This window comes from Monodon monoceros, unplaced genomic scaffold (assembly GCF_005190385.1).
Source record: "Monodon monoceros isolate NGI ecotype Baffin Bay Population unplaced genomic scaffold, NGI_Narwhal_1 Super_Scaffold_2, whole genome shotgun sequence".
In the NCBI taxonomy this organism is placed as follows: Eukaryota; Metazoa; Chordata; class Mammalia; order Artiodactyla; family Monodontidae; genus Monodon; species Monodon monoceros.
The window spans coordinates 4,170,300-4,179,083 of NW_021703776.1; the positions used below are offsets into that span (position 1 = coordinate 4,170,300).

The 8,784-nt window shown below is 39.6% G+C and overlaps 1 pseudogene; it reads right to left on the reverse strand.

Annotated features, from left to right (window-relative positions):
- Positions 1–411: 411 nt before the first annotated feature.
- Positions 412–6,288, reverse strand: LOC114901825 (annotated as a pseudogene).
- Between the last annotated feature and the right edge of the window lie 2,496 nt (positions 6,289–8,784).

Below are 8,784 nucleotides of genomic sequence, written 5' to 3' on the forward strand. Positions count from 1 at the left end.
GCTACTTGATTCACAGATGCTCATTTCAGACTCATTTGCTTTCTCCTCTGTTAGGACTCTTGCTCATTTTACTTTGCCTTAAAAGCATAGGATGAACCTTCACTGTCAAATTGAAATTGTGAGCATTGCTTGTACTGACACTTCCATCCAATTTTTTTGGAAATAATGTTTTTTTTTTCTTTTGAAAGTTTCACTTTTGCCCTCTTAATGTCTTGAAGTAGAGTTCAATTTCCTTGTTCTGTTAGCTTTCCTCTCCTCTTTTTCTTCCTTGTGCATCTCTATGCTAATTTTAGTTTGTTCAGACTTAGACTCTAAATTGACCTGTTTTAGCAATGCTTCCTGGAAGCATTAGCTTTGGTCCTTGTTCCACTGACAAATATTTTGTCCTACATTTTCAGGCATGTATATTTACTAGCAGATCTGAAAATATAATTTGTTTTCCAATTCAAAAGTTTCTCCATCCAAAAGATTGGTTTTGAAGACACCCAATGAAGCACACTTACAGAGGCTGATAAAAACCTTTCTTTAAAGTGAGGTGGACCAATCCAGTTCTAGGGAGGACATTATTAGTAGACTTACCTTCACCTTAACTAGAAGATGCAAAATCAAATTCAAATCTTTCTTGATAAATAACAGATACTTGCTTTTCTATTTGGAATAATTCTTCTTGTTCTGGAAGGCCAGCTTCCTGAAGAGGAACTAACAAATCCTTCACAATACATCCCTGGAGATGTTATCCATGCTGGAGTCCTTTCCAGAGGGATTCACTATGTCCCAGTTCTGAGCAGTTTACTCTGTCTGCTGTGAAGTAAGTTTTACTTTTAACGCACATAGATAACATGTGAGGTGGTGAGATTATTTTCTCATCTGTAACTGGACATCTTGTGCTTCTCTCACTTTGTATTTTTCATTTTCCAAGACTAAAACCAACATTCTGTTGTTGTCCTGGTTATTCTTCAGCAGTTTACAAGTGTTAGTGATACTTCAGCATGGTGTCATTTCTCTCTCCTTTGTTTCCTTCTTTATTCTACACTGTACTGAAAAAACTATTTAAGGCACATTTTCTGGGCCATCTTCTGCCTTGGCCACCTCCTCTGCCTCTGTGCTTTTCCTCTTCACACTCCAGGCTCTGGGAAGCTGGCTGGCAGCCCTGGGACCCCCACTTCTGTGGCTCTATCTCCCCACCAGAGACTTCTGTGACCATATTCAAAATTGTTCTCTGCAGTAGCATAAAGTTTGCCTGAGAGGCTACAATCTCTGGACTTTTAATACAGTGAACCTGATTCGTGCTCAAAGATGAAAAGAGAAGTATGGATAACCAACAAGGACCTACTGTATAGCACAGGGAACTCTGCTCAATATTATATAACAACCTAAATGGGAAAATAATTTGAAAAAGAATAGATACATGTATATGTATAACTGAATCACTTTGCTGTACACCTGAAACTAACACAGCATTGTTAATCAACTATACTCCAATATGAAGTAAAAAGTTAAAAAAATAAGGCTACCATGTATCTAAATAACATTTTGCCTTGAAAAACTGAAGTACTAATGGTGCTTTCATTCACCAGATAGTACCAACATTGTAAATTAGATGGAGGAAGATTTCCTAGTAAAATATCCATGAGATAGCTGTTAAAGGGAGAGAGAGAGAGAAGGGAAGAAGGGCTGATCTTTCAAGAAGAAACTGAGAAATATTGTGCAAGACACTGGGATTAAAAAGTCCTTACATGATTTTAAATCAAGCCACCACCTTGGGAGGGAGAAGGGACCTTAAGTATTTGCACATCAACCCTGCATCTAGTGCCTATGCACACCCTCCTTTGTTCCTGCCATGTGTCCAGGATGGGCAAGTTTACACCTGTCTGCCCCACAGGTATACTTTTTCTGCAGTTCTTCTGAGATTGAGATTCGGAGACTCTTCATCATTAACTTCCACTTTCGATCATAGGGCACACATCAAAGTAAAGTAACCCAACTCTGCCTTCAGATTATATAAAGGGGAAGCAAATAGGACTCTCTCTCCCTGAGCATCTGGGTAAGAAAAGAAATCATAGCAATTTTCTTACAGCAGCAGGATCCATATTCTTTTATTCAGTATCCAGTCCCCTACCCTCAAAATTTCCCAATTTCTCTTTTGGTAGCGGATATGATTCTTAAAAAAAGGAGGGTGGTTTGTGATGTAAGGTTCACTTAATGTCAGAAACTCAGAGTGAACTCAACTGTAATTTCCAAATAAGATTTTGGTGAGGTGTAGGTAGCACAGAGGAAGAAGCAGTTCCCTGAAGGAGAATCATGATTATTGCCTCACCGGCCTTCAGAACTTGCCTGTGCTCTCTGGAAGTTTTGAGGAAGCTTTGTGTGCTAAAATTATTGGAAATCAGCAGGATTTTCACATATGCATCCTTGGAAGAAAGACAAAAGGGTGCAATTCAGTTGTTGTCATGCACCTGTTTTTTTATTTTAAAGGAAATCAAGCCTCTTTTATTTTCCCTTTTCTTTCTGGGCAGCAGAGCTTCTCCAGTGGGGCTACCTTTGTGCCAGCTTTCTGACATCCGTATTAACAGAAACTCCTGAAGCCAGTACAATGCAAAAATGTTATGTGCAATAATTCACAGGAGATCAGATAAGTAATTTTCATTGTACTCTGAAATCAAAGAATCAAAATAACTTGTTTCTTGACACTACAAACATCAGGGAACTTTCAACACATCACATCCTTTGCTGAGGCCAACAGAGATTTGCAGGCCAAATGCTGGTCCATCAAAAGAAATTTCTGTTTTCATGAACAAAGGATTTCCAGTTGAATTAATACTATTCCTAAAATCTATTATTGCAAAAGTACCATAATTTTATTATTCATAATGATTCATCAGAATTGACATTTTCTGAGAATTCTGCCAGCAAGCGAACTGACTACAAAACATTTGCATCCACTTGAAATTGTTGCTTGAGTTGGAAAAACACACAATACAATGTTGTCTTAAACAGAAAAGTCATTTTCAGTCTCACAGGATATAATTCAACATGTTGAGATTGACTATGTCCTTAAAACCCAATTTTCCAAAGAGTTTAATAAATGGTTATTTATAGAAAGAATTTGAATCAGATACTATAAATTATAATTTCACACTAATATGAAAAGAATTGATAGAGATGGACAAGAGTTGAGCTCTAGTGTATTCTGCCCAATCTGTCATCTTCAGGAGAGTTCATATAAATGTAACTCAGTAAGACTAATATTGAAGGAATCTCAGGTATCAATGCATTGGTAACATTTTGAGGCTGCTTTATGGTTCTTTCACCCAGCTTCTGACCACACTTCACTCTGCATTTCCTTCCCATGTTCACTTCCCTTCAACTGAGACAGGAAGGGGGCAGGGCACAACCTTTAAAAGAGTGACATAGCTGTTGAGGACACAACATAAACTGGTTAGAATCAACTAAGTTCAAGATGGCAGATGATTCGACTTCCAGTAGACCTTGAGCCTCATTATACGTTCATTGTAATACATCAGCATCTAAATGATACACCCGCAGGCGCCATGAAAGTTCCGAGGCTGACCATAAAAGGCCAAAAAGTGGGCGGTGACCCAATTCTTGGAAATCTCTGCTCCTTTCCCAAAATAGTTGGAATAATCCTCCCACTCATTAGCCTATACAATTACCCAGCCTATAAAAATTAACCACCTCATATTTTGGGGCCTCTCGCCTTCTGAGATGGCCCACACTCTGTTTATGGAGTGTATATCTCCCTGAATAAAACTTTCATTTACTATGGCGCACTTTTGAATTCTTTTCTGTGTGAAGCCAAGAATCAACACTCGGTGGCCATCCCAGTGACTCGCCTGAGACCTGGGATGTGACCATCCTCTAGTAACCCACCTTTCTTCCCTGCAACACAACCACCATCATAGAAACTAGTCCTAAAGTAAAGACATGTGCATTATACTGTATAAAATGGAGTCTGCAAGAAATTTATTGTTTAATTCTAATTTTAAATTAATAAATGCTCATTTTAGAATCTTAGAAAATATGCTAAAATATAGAGGAGTGTAAACCAACAAGCACAAGCATAATTTTTTTTCAATAAACATTTATTAGACACCAATTATGTGCATGGTGTGCTGGGGAAATTTTAAGAGGCAACCTGACCTCAAGAAACAGTTTACCAAGAAGACATGGATTTTGCTATATTGAGTGATAAAAATATAAAGCATAAGAAAATAAAATAATTATACTGTATTGAACTAGAAACTTTGGAAATGTTTTTTATGGAGAGGGACATTTTGGAAGTATAATTTATGGGATTAGAAGGAGTAGAGATCCAGAGAGAAAGATTATCATAATTGTAATCTCAAGGTGAGAAAGCATAGATCTAGCAGGATATTGTAACTGGATCAGATTAAGCAATGCACCAGTGGGAAAAAAGTCAGGTGGAGACCATAAGGGGCCTCAAATCATTTAGACATTAAGGTTTCCCCAAAGTGGAGAAGAAAAATATATGTCAGAGGCTTCCCTGGTGGTGCAGTGGTTGAGAGTCCGCCTGCCGATGCAGGGGACACGGGTTCGTGCCCCGATCTGGGAAGGTCCCACATGCTGTGGAGCGGCTGGGCCCGTGAGCCATGGCCGTTGAGCCTGCGCGTCCGGAGCCTGTGCTCCGCAACGGGAGAGGCCACAACAGTGAGAGGCCGGCGTACCGCAAAAAAAAAAAAAAAAAAAAAAAAAAAAAAAAAAATATATATATATATATATATATGTCAATATTTAGTGAAATTAATCTGCTGTTAGTGAAATTAATCTGTTGTGATTAATGATTAAAGCAAGGGGCAAGAGAACGTTGCTATAACCAGAACAAAAAGAAATTACTTTCTTAGTTATGGAAATGACCATTAACATAGAGGACGAAATGCATGTAAAACAACAATTGTAGTTGTAGAATTGATAGGAATTTCAGGCAGTGGGATAGAGTGACAAGGGTGAAATAAGTTTTGCAGTTTACCCTAAAGTTTTCTGTTTAATGGGTAGAGATTTAACTATTAACAGATAGAGAGGAACAGAATAGAGGGACCCAAAATGGAGAAACATTTTGGTAAACATTTTTTAATAAACTTTTTATTTTCAAATGATTTTAGGTTTACATAAAAGTTGCAAAGATAGTGCAGAGAGTCCTTGTATGACCCTACATTCAGCTTCTCCTCTTGTTAAAAACTTACACTAGTGTGGTTCATGTGTCACAAGTAATGAACCAAAATTGATCCTTTATTATCAGATAAAGCCCATGCTTTATTCAGATTTCCTTAGTTTTTACCAAATGTTCTTTTTCTGTTCCAGAATTCCATCAGGATGCCACATTACATTTAGTCCCCATGTCTCCTGAGGCTCCTCTAGAATCAAGGCTCAATGGCCTTGACTTTTAAGGAATAAGCACCAAGCGTTTTGTAGAATGTCCTCCCACTGGGGTTTGTCTTACTCTTTTACTCATGAATCCCCTGGGGTTAGGGTTTTTAGGAAGGACACCACACAGGTCGAATACCATTCTTGTCACATCTCAAGGGTAGAAACTATCAGCATGACTTACCACAGCTGACACTGACCTTCATCCTGTGGCTGAGGGAGTATCTGTCAGGTTTATCCATTGCAAAGTTACTCTTTCCTTTGCCTTTTTCCTTATTATCCTCTTTGGGAGACAGTCACAAGGCACAGCCCACACTTAAGTGGTAGATACTTATGTTCTACTTCCTCGAGAGGGTAAATGGAGTTTTTGATATTTGCATTTCACAATGAGGATATGTCTTACGGAAACTTCTTCGCTAACCAGATCAGTGGCCCATCTAAATTAGATAACCACCCACAGAAGCATGAAGTCACTGCAGGAGGAACCAAGGGTCTGTTTGGGATCCTGGTTTCCCCACACTGCTTTCATAACATACTGTATAGCACCCCATTTATTTTCTTGAAATGAACTTACAGATAACACAAACTATGCAGAAGCAAATTTCCAAAAATATGTAAATTACTTAATTGTAATATGAAGGCAAAATAATGTCAAAGTAAATTTTAATAAAATGCATTATTTCACATGCAAATTCCAAAGCCTTGCTACCCTAGAAGACATACTGAATTACTCTGATATGTACACCTTACAATAGTCAGGGTTAGTAACACCAGTTGCTGAAATAATCATTCTAAAACTCACAGGAGAGTAACAGGATGCAGGTGTCTCTCGGGTCGGTTCCACCCGTTATACCCGCAGGCCTCCTGCACCTCGTGGCTTCGCATCCCCCGGACCCAGTGTTCTCCACTGTGGCCTCTGCCTCTGGCCAGGAGAGAACAGGGTGCAGACACTGAGAAGGCAAATGTGGTTTATAACTCCTCAGCCCAGAGGGGCACACATTGGTGAGAAATGCCCACACCACCACCCCCCTACTTATGGGAGGCTGGGGTACCAGGTTGGATAACAGGGCTGAAGAGGAGGAGACAGGATTCATTTAACACAGGGCAGCGTGGTATCCACTCACCCACAGCCAGGCCAGTGGGGTGGCTGCCACCACAGGTCAGTACACACACGTATGGAGCACAACTCAATGTTTTTTAAGGTGTTTCTGCCAGTGGTGTGATTTTATTCTGAAATGATAACCAATACTTCTTACAATTTTGCAATAAAAGAAAGTATAAACTTCCTCACATTTCATGGTATTTGTATTTATGGAATAGTCAGTTGATGAAATTTGTACAAGATGCTTTGTGCTTATGTGGAAACAGAGCTTGCTTCTCTATGAGGATAATTATAAAGACACTGTCACCTGTATTATTCTCTGGCTAGACAACAACTTCTACATGGGCTGCAAGCAATACCTCACTCTGTGGAAAGTCTCCACGTTGTGGACATACGATGCCAGTAGCCCTCCTCCATGGCAACCACGGAGTCAAGCTAAGACACCCGCTCTAGTTTTAAAATCCCCCAAGGAGGTGGGGTACCCCGATGGAGAACCACAGAATTAGCAGAAGAGAGAGAAGGCAGATGTGGACAAAGAGACAAACTGGGTGGGCAAAATAAAAAATATGTGGCAGGAGGCATAAAAGAGGTAGATTACAGAAAGGGAAAAAGTAAGGCAGTCCGGGTGCTTGGAGATAACTGAGGGTAGCTTTAAATTAATTTTTACCTAAACTCGGAACTCTATCATTTATGCCAAATAGCACGTGATGGATGTCAGTCAATGCCCAGCTGATGTTTTCCACAAAGAAGAAAAACTCTGATGCCACATGTCACTATAGGGTTTAATTTTAATGGCATCCTTCTAAATGTTATTATTATTAAAGGATTATTGTTATGGATGACAAGTAGGTCACAGATGTAGTTGACAATACCACAAATACTGCAATTTTGAGTCAGCGCAGACATAACTGCCACCAAATACTGCCCTTATTTATCCTGTCCTTTTCATTATCCCTTGATCAGATTTATTCACCTCAACTTTAGGCTCTGTTAGCTTCAAGGGAAGGTGAGGGGATACATTTTATCATCCATCGCACCCTTCCCTGATCTTTTAATGAAGCAAGTCACTTGCACAGGCAAAAAAAAAAAAAAAAAGAAAATAGACTTTTTTGATACAATTCATTTCAGAAAAAGAGGATTTGCTTTGCTTTGTTTAATAAGAATTAATACTTTGCTAGCAGAGTATTAACAGGAGTGGGAAAGTTCTATTTGTCTTTTTTTTATTGAAGTATAGTTGATTTACAATGTGGTGTTAGTTTCAGGTAGACAGCAAAGTGATTCAGATATATAGATATATATTCTTTTTCAGATTCTTTTCCCTTATAGGTTATTACAAAATATTGAGTAGAATTCCCTGTGCTATACAGTAGGTCCTTGTTGGTTATCTATTTTATACATAGTAACGTGTATATGTTAATCCCAAACTCCTAATTTGTCCCTATTTGCCTTTTAAAATAAATTGCATGCCATATATGGGCCCCTTGCTATCCAGCTCTTCACTCTCAGAATTCCATGCACTTGACTTCTGCTCTTTGCTTCCCCAACAGGCCCTCCCCATGTCCATCCTCAGAACCTGACACCACCACCGGGGAATTAATGCACTGCAAGCCAGGGAAGGAGGCCAGGGAGGAAGCAGCAGAAGGGTGGGGTGTGGGGAAAGTGAGGCGGCAGGAGGGCAATGTGAGGGTTGTGCCTGATGACAGGAGAAAAGGAGCTGGGGTGGTCCAAGGACAGAGAGTGAAGCTTCTCCTATGATTCTTTTTTTTTAGCTGATTTTTTTACTCTCAACATTTTATTTTTATTTTATTTATTTATTTATTTTTAACATCTTTATAGGAGCATAATTGCTTTACAATGTTGTGTTAGTTTCTGCTTTATAACAAAGTGAATCAGCTATACATATACATATGTTCCCATATCTCTTCCCTCTTGTGTCTCCCTCCCTCCCACCCTCCCTATCCCACTCCTCTAGGGGGTCACAGAGCACCAAGCTGATCTCCTGTGCTATGCGGCTGCTTCCCGCATAGCTATTTTAAGTTTGGTAGTGTACATACGTCCATGCCACTCTCTCACTTCGTCCCAGCTTACCCTTCCCCCTCCCCATCTAAGGATGCTCTGTGGGCAGGATTTTCACGTTCTTCTCTGGGGTTCTCGTGTGACTCTGGGAGTTACAGTCCTAGCAGATGGTGGAGGGGGGACGCCTAGCCAATTGGCAGAGTTATCTGATCTAAAGATGCGAAGCCTGGTGCCTGAGTTAGAATTTAATGTTGATATTAGAG